The following is a 7,471-nucleotide window of genomic DNA, read 5'->3' on the forward strand; positions in this document are numbered from 1 at the left end:
CTATAATATCATTTAGGCCGAAAAGACGGCGGAATTTGGAACGTCAGCAGTCAGCACCGTCGGCAGTAAGTAATGACGCGTAAAGGGCTTTAAAGCTTTCAAGCTTCTTGTCCAGAACGAAGGAGTGCGGGAGAGAAAGGTGAGGGAGGGAGGGGGAGTATGTTTAGTAAGAAATAGAAAGGGAAAGGTCAGCCAGACGAAGGTCGGCTTGCTATTCCGGACAAAAAAAAGGAAAAGGGAAGAAGGAAGGAAAAGGGGACGAAAAGGGGAAGAAAAAGGTGGACAAGGGGTGTAAAGAAATAAGGGAAGAGAAGGAAAAAGAAGAAAAGAAAAAAAAAACAATACCAATAAAAGGCGTAGTTCCGTATCGGGACCACTTGTTAGGAAATTGCATAGAAGTGGAAGAAGATCATATACTGAGTCTAAAAATGTAAGAATCATAAAATTCCGTGGACTAGAAATTTTTTTATACGCATTTAAACAACCCCATCTGATTCACTTTTAGCGCAGGAGAAACACGGGAAAGCTAAGCCTAACGCATTCGAAACTTGCCGTCCTGCGAAAAGTAGGGTCGTTGAAACGTGCTAAATATAGCTCACTTTAGTGAGGCTAGGCTAAGTCGGGTTCTACAGATTGGGGGCCCCCCAAGCACGCACTAGGCGGTGCGGGCGTCCAGACTGTGCCTCGGGTTAGGTCGGATGGTCCTCAGCCAAGATGGCGGATCGCCATCAAGAAACCGGCGATAAAATTTAGTTTTTATACGTTTTACGCAATATACGAGGGTCATTCCTGTTTAATTGCGTTCCTAATTTGCTCCTGCTTCAGGTAAAAACATATCATTTACCTATAGTTATTTTCTTTGGTTACAAAAACGCAGTGGTCCCGGTAACGAACTACATCCCTTACATTCACGTGTACTTTGCGGTGTCTTTGCATTCCGTTCTCTGTCTGTCTTTTATCGATGTTTGTTCACGGTCATTCGCCTTGCCGTGAAAGCGAGCGCTTGCCAAGAAGATAGAAGAGTATAGGGAGATAGCATTCATATCGCACGACAAGAAGCCAAGCTATACTTTCTATATGGGATTCGGTCCAGAGTGTCATGCACACAGAAGAGCCATGGAATTCGAAGACGTGAATAACAGCACGAGCATCGTACCATTGCCCAATACGTGCGATGTTTATATCTACACTCGTCTCATAGATTCTTCTTCCCACGCAGAACGGCGTTCACCACAATCCTGGTTTTCGTCTTTCTCTGCGTCGTGCTCAGCGTCGTCGGCTTCGTGCTCTTTGGCCTGTGACTGCCTTAGCCATTGGGCTCTTTACTTCATCTATCGTGATAAGACCGCGGTGAGATGCGAAGGCACGGCGGACGCCGAGACCAAAAAACTGACTGGGTCTACGGCACTGTTCACTTACGACGATCTGAAGGAACGAGGGGGCAATTGGGTAAGAGTCACGACATCAATCCTGCATCTTGACAACTACCGTATTTTCACGCGTATTAGCCGCGCCGCAGATAAGCCGCAGGACTCGTTTTTAGATACATTTTGAAAATGTTTTTGCAGATAAGCCGCGGGTAATACGACGCGACTGCTTTGTGCGCTAAACCAGTGATGCACAAACAAAATCAATAGAGACGCGCAGCGCTCGTCGACGCCGTACTCCCTTCCAGCTGCCCTGTTCCCGTACTGGTCCACGACGTCGACGACTTTCAGTTTGAAGCCGCTGTCGTAGCTGTGCCTCCGCGTTGTAGACATGCCTTACCTCTAACTGCCGTGCCTGTGTCCACGAATGCTGCTGCTCTGGTCAAATGAGAACTGACGCTTAGCTGACCACGTTTTATCCCGATGTCAGGTGTATTGAACCCTTCCTGTGGGTCTGCCGACACAGGAGACCGTAGGGAAGGCCATAAACCCTGTGGTCCACATTCCGGTGTCGGCATAATGTATAACAAAGGAGGCCAGTTCTAGTGTTCTACTAAGATCGGATTGTGCCCTTGTTGCGTGTTTTTCGTGGATTGACGAGTTAGTGGTGTTCCAGGAGACATTAATCACTGTCACCCCTTTTGTTAAAGCTGCATGGGGGAATGTATTCGGAAGGTCAGTCCACTCGAATATGGACCCGCCCCTGTTCGGTAATGTTCGTGCACTGGCAGGGCGGTCCTGCTCCGAAAAACATGAGGCACTGTCGGCCCTTTCGTTTAATCCGGGGCATGGGGAAAATACCAGGGAAAAATAGCCATCAGATAAGCCGCACCCGCGGATAAGCCGCAGAGCGTCCGCGAAAAAAAAAATCGCGCATAAGCCGCGGCTAATACGCGTGAAAATGCGGTATATATGCTCATGAGAGACACCATCGAGGTTTAGACTCCGTTCGTCTTGCCCACGTGCGGAGGTCGTTCAGATGCACTGGCATCTCAACGAGTGACACACCGTGTCGTTGACCATCGCGCAAGACGATGTGGTAAAGCAGCTGGCACAATGTTGCTGACGTCTTCGGTCGGGTTCGAACACGCTGTTCCCGGAATCACTAACAGGGATAACCAACACGTTAGCAACTGATCCATTGAGGATCATTAGTGGCAACTTTATACCGTGAGAAGATATGTGTTTGCCGACCAGGGGATGCACACAATCGAGGGTGCTTTGCCCACGGGAGATTCAGGGGCTATTGCAGGCGTCCCAATTTCGCCACGATTGTACTAAATTGTGGGAAAAATATTTTCGAGTGCCTAACATTCCATACCGACCAAAACCTGAAGCAAAATTGTGTGCCCTCTAGACCAGTGTTGCGGATTTGAATCCACGAATTTGATTTAAATCCACCAGAGGGCTGGCGGATTTGATTTGCGATTTGATTTGCGCAAAAAAATATGGGCAGGATTTGGATTTGGATTGAATCGCATTTTTCACGAATGATTTGGATTTGGATTGAATCGCCCCTTTTTCAGCGGATTTGCGCATGGATTTCGCCAAGCTCCCTCACAAGATGCATGGATTTGAAATTGAGCGAAGTGCCGTTTCGCATTCTACCCGAATTGATGTGACCTTGTCTGAAATCTGCACACGCACTAGCGGCGTCCTCTCTCCAGAGCGACAGGAGTAGCCGTTTTGTTCCAATCACTTGCCCTCACCGCACCGAGGGAGCACCAGGTGCAGTTCTTTGAACGCAGTTAACGTTATTCTGTCCATTGGACAGCACCTTTCCCGTGGACCTCTAGCTGAGTCTTCAAGCACGACCCGTTTCAAGCTTGCCAAATCATGTCGCGAAACTCGTGGTCTTCGCCATCATATGAACGCATAAGGTGCACGCATTCACGTCAAAACAAAGTGAATAGAACCGAACATGTCGTGCTAAACTCAAAAATTTATGTCCTAAAATATGAATAAAATTTCGGCCACCGGATTGATAGGTTGGCCCTTTATATCCTCGTCAATCAGACGAAATTTATTGCTCTTTGTGGCACGTCACGCTGTTATTTAAGCGCTGTTTAGTGAATACGTGCAGTATTAGTACTTTGTAGACACGGTTATAGGTTTAGTAATGCTACTGCACGAATTTTGGCTTCTGGATTTGTCAAAAGATTCGATAAATCCGGATTTAAAAGCAGATTTGATTTAGGTCCGGAAAAACAAATCCGGATTTAAAAGGATTTGATTTAACGTGCCAAAATTAAATCCGGACTTGATTTGGATTTGATTTACTACCTTCAGAAAAAATGCGGATTTGATTTAAATCCGATTTGAGCGGCCAAATCCGCAACACTGCTCTAGACTGCTCCTTTAAGGTTCTTCTGAAACTGGTCTTGCGTGTTGGATTGGGATTGTTGATTGGCAAACTAAAAGGCAAACAGTGGGATTGCGGAAAGCTATACGTTTGAACAAGCCTCGTGTGTGCATGTTTTTTAGGGGAAGGGGCTATATCTCCTTTAATATATTTATTTTCTCTTTATCGTTCCAGTATCCGGTGAAAAGGAATGCTGATATCGCAAAGGAACGTATATGGAAGGTGATGGAGAAGATGAACAGGTATTACGCCAGCAAGTATAATGTCCCTAAGAACAACTGCCAGAAATGGGTGAAGCTGATGCTTAAAGAGATAGGTCTGTCAATCACGTCATCGAGAACGATCCAACCTGTTGTCCCAAAGTTCCTTTTGGACGATTCTCCACGCTAAACTGTACTGAGTACCTTCACAGATGCCCCTTGCATCAAGAAGCCTCAGCAGATGTTCAGAAAGGCACTAGTTAAACAGCTAATATTAGACCAATCCACAGTGGCCAAAATGGTCGTTTGAAGTTAACTAGATGGTAATGAAGATGCCCAACCATAGAGAGCGCTCCAGGGCAGATTGTTGGATGTACGTATGTTCCATTGCCGATATGATTAACTGGCGAAACCCTTCTACTTTCGAGTCCTGTGTGACTGTTTGGGGACGTCTTCCATTTTGAATTGAATTGAATTGAATTGAATTTATTCAAGAGATGGGAATGTAACTTACACTGGCTATGTACAAGGGATGGCCTAAAAGCAACAAGACTGCTGCTTGACTGCTGCTAGTCATTTGCGTGGGGCAGGTGAATACCTTTGAAAACGGACCTGTTTGGTGATTTCCGAATCTTCCACTGGGTTTAAAAAATAAAGTCTAAAAATAAATAAACTATACATAAATCTAAAAAAAATAAAAAAAATAAAAAGTCTCGGTCATCGTTCAACGACCCTTGTATGTCCCTATTTTTAACAAGTATGACGTCACAGGGTGCGGAATACGCCACGCGCCTGGCAACATTGCGCCTCGAAGCTCCAACATGGGGCGGAGACCGAGAAAGTGCGTCCCTTTTTTTACCTTCGAATGGACGTCGGCATAAGAGGCAACGAAAGCGGGGAGTAGTGAATACTTTCAGCGCACCTCAGCTGGTAGTTCTTCCCTCACAGTTCCGGTACGACAGACAAATGGACGTTACGTAGCTCGTCGAGCTGCGTCACCTGAGATACGGAACATAATCCATATTTTGCCAAAAGGTGTTATGATTTCTATTTAAAGTTCATTGATAAGGTCGCATCTAACCTATTGCCATCTTGTGTGGAGCACCACACTCTTAGAAATGAACTTCACCGCACAGCACGCTCCTAGCCAACCATCATCTCGAATGATATCGTTATCTGCTCTGATTTGCTGAAAACGGGAGGCGTACGCCATTTTTGTGACAATTATGAACAGCATAAGTGTCACAAAAAAGGCGTACGCCTACCGTTTTGAACAAATCAGGGCACATAGCGATATCATTCGAGCAGATGGTTGGCTAGAGCGTGCTGTGCGGTGAAGTTCATTTTTAAGAGTGCACCTCTCAAAATAACATCAAAGACCTACATCGTCAACAAAAGCGCACAGTAAGGCTGATTGCCGGTGTGCCACCTGGCTATCACACTGCGGAATTATTTACACAACTTCGTATCATGAAAGTTTATCAATACTATGAGTACCTCCTTTTGAAGTTCTACATGTCGGCCGTAAAAAATAACAACTTAGTAATACTGTCACTTTTCAACCTGCAGTCACAGTGCACCCAAAGGACACGCCAGGCAGTCTACTGGAATGTGCCCCGCTTGCGTACTAATTTCGGTACACAATTGATACAGTATAATATTGCAACAATCCTTAAGAAGTACATCAAGAACGGTATCGATCTTGCGAATACATCATTTACAACTCTAGGAGCCATGTTTGAATTCTGACAACTTGCAATTTCTCTAGCGACTAATATTTTGTTACTATGCCTTGCATCAGAGTCATCTCTGTAACCTCTATTTCTGATTACTTTCGTTACATTTATCCGGTTTTTGTTTTGTTATGTCTGTTACTGTGAATACACATTCATGCACTGCTAGCGATTTGTTTTGCGATTTGCTTTGTTATAGCTAGTTGTACAATTGTTGCGATGCTGCTGTACGTTATTAAAGGGGCGTGCCCTCGTCAAGCTGCAGTATTGCCGCTTTTTGGCCGCCCCCCTACACAACTGATGTAACATGTTGTGTCTATAATAAAGAAAGAAAGAAAAGAAAAAGAAAGAAAGAATCCAAAATCGCCGACCCTTTCCGTGAAAGCCAGTCCGGAAGCCCGAAAGTCATACAAGTCATGCTCCATGTGTCACTCACAGGATCTGCGTTCACCGAGCTCGCCCAAATCGACTAGGGACGATGCCGGCCGTGGTCACTGTCATCAACCTGCAACCATCGAACATATCCTGAAAAAAAAAATGCCGCGAATAGAACATTGCGTGTGAAACTTACCTTGAACGGTACAGAAGGGGAACGTCACCACGGACGCCCCGGGGTTGACATCTAAGGGCTAGTTCTCAACTGGCGACGTCTTGAGCAGGCAGCCAAAATAGATGCGCATCTCCGCTGTGGGGAGAGGAGAAACGCGGACAAAACAAGTGCCATGCCGAACGCCTTTCACGATGACAGCGAAAAATGCCGAGAACGATATACTGCCGACAATTAAGTTGACACAGAAAGGTCACGCCTCCCGATTATTTGTCTGCTTTAAACGACGGAATGCCACAGTGGTGGAAACATGAAATTCGCGCGCTCTGACTTAGCGGCTGAAATGCGCCTCCATTTCCGCCGCCCTCTCACGACGTGGCTGGCTTCCCCAAGTGAGAACTGGCCCTTAAGCGGTCCCATGTAAACGGAGTGAATGGCGCATCTGGTCCCTAGCGGTTACTTTCCGAACTAATTTCATCGCAAAATTATTAAGAATCATGCGCCATGTTGGCGGATTAAAAGGGTGTGGCAGCACTATCGTCATGCTGAAGACACTGCTTCAACAAGAATCTTTCTTGTCAAGAAAAAATATCGAACAGCCAGCTAAATGCGTCAAGAAAAAAAAGCATGCAAGACAGAACGGGATGGAACAGGTGTGGGCACGTCAGGATATTGCTCAATGAGCACCGTCTTGCGAGGAAAAATACAGGCTGGTGCGATTGGTAGAGAGCAAAGGCTGCGTTCCAAAACGAACTTCAGAGTAGAGTAGAATAACGTGACAGAGTTGTACGACGTGACCACGGGAGTAGGGTAACCCTCGGGTAGGCTGTGGGGCGGGCGCGAGTACAATTTTCAACATGGCGGCAGCAGACGACAGTGACATTTGGGCCTCGGGATATCGAGGCCGCTGTCCGCTGCTTCGCTTTAGTGTGACGTGGTCGACTTCGGTATGCGGTCATCTGAGTGGGTTCGTAAAGCATTCATGCCACGAATTAGGGGTATTTACCGCGCGTTCCAAGAAACGGTAACAATGTTCTCGTCTTCAGCTAGCACTAAAGGCACAGAAAAAGGTTTCGACCTTCACATGCAATGCACATGTGTGTGTGCGTGTGTCTATCTGATGTGTGTTGTATATGTGGTTCCGTGCATGTTGCTCTGAAGAAAACATCAGGTCGCAAAATCTGCACTAGAACTTTCCTGCA

General features: G+C 46.2%; 1 long non-coding RNA gene across 1 annotated transcript; it reads left to right on the forward strand.

Annotated features, from left to right (window-relative positions):
* The first annotated feature begins 1,088 nt into the window (after nucleotides 1–1,088).
* On the forward strand, nucleotides 1,089–6,059 carry LOC135384215 (uncharacterized). The gene is made up of 3 exons (XR_010420293.1): nucleotides 1,089–1,449; nucleotides 3,964–4,031; nucleotides 5,559–6,059. It is a non-coding gene; the product is annotated as an uncharacterized LOC135384215 (long non-coding RNA).
* The last annotated feature ends 1,412 nt before the right edge of the window (nucleotides 6,060–7,471 follow it).

This window comes from Ornithodoros turicata, chromosome 2, assembly GCF_037126465.1.
Source record: "Ornithodoros turicata isolate Travis chromosome 2, ASM3712646v1, whole genome shotgun sequence".
Classification (NCBI taxonomy): Eukaryota; Metazoa; Arthropoda; class Arachnida; order Ixodida; family Argasidae; genus Ornithodoros; species Ornithodoros turicata.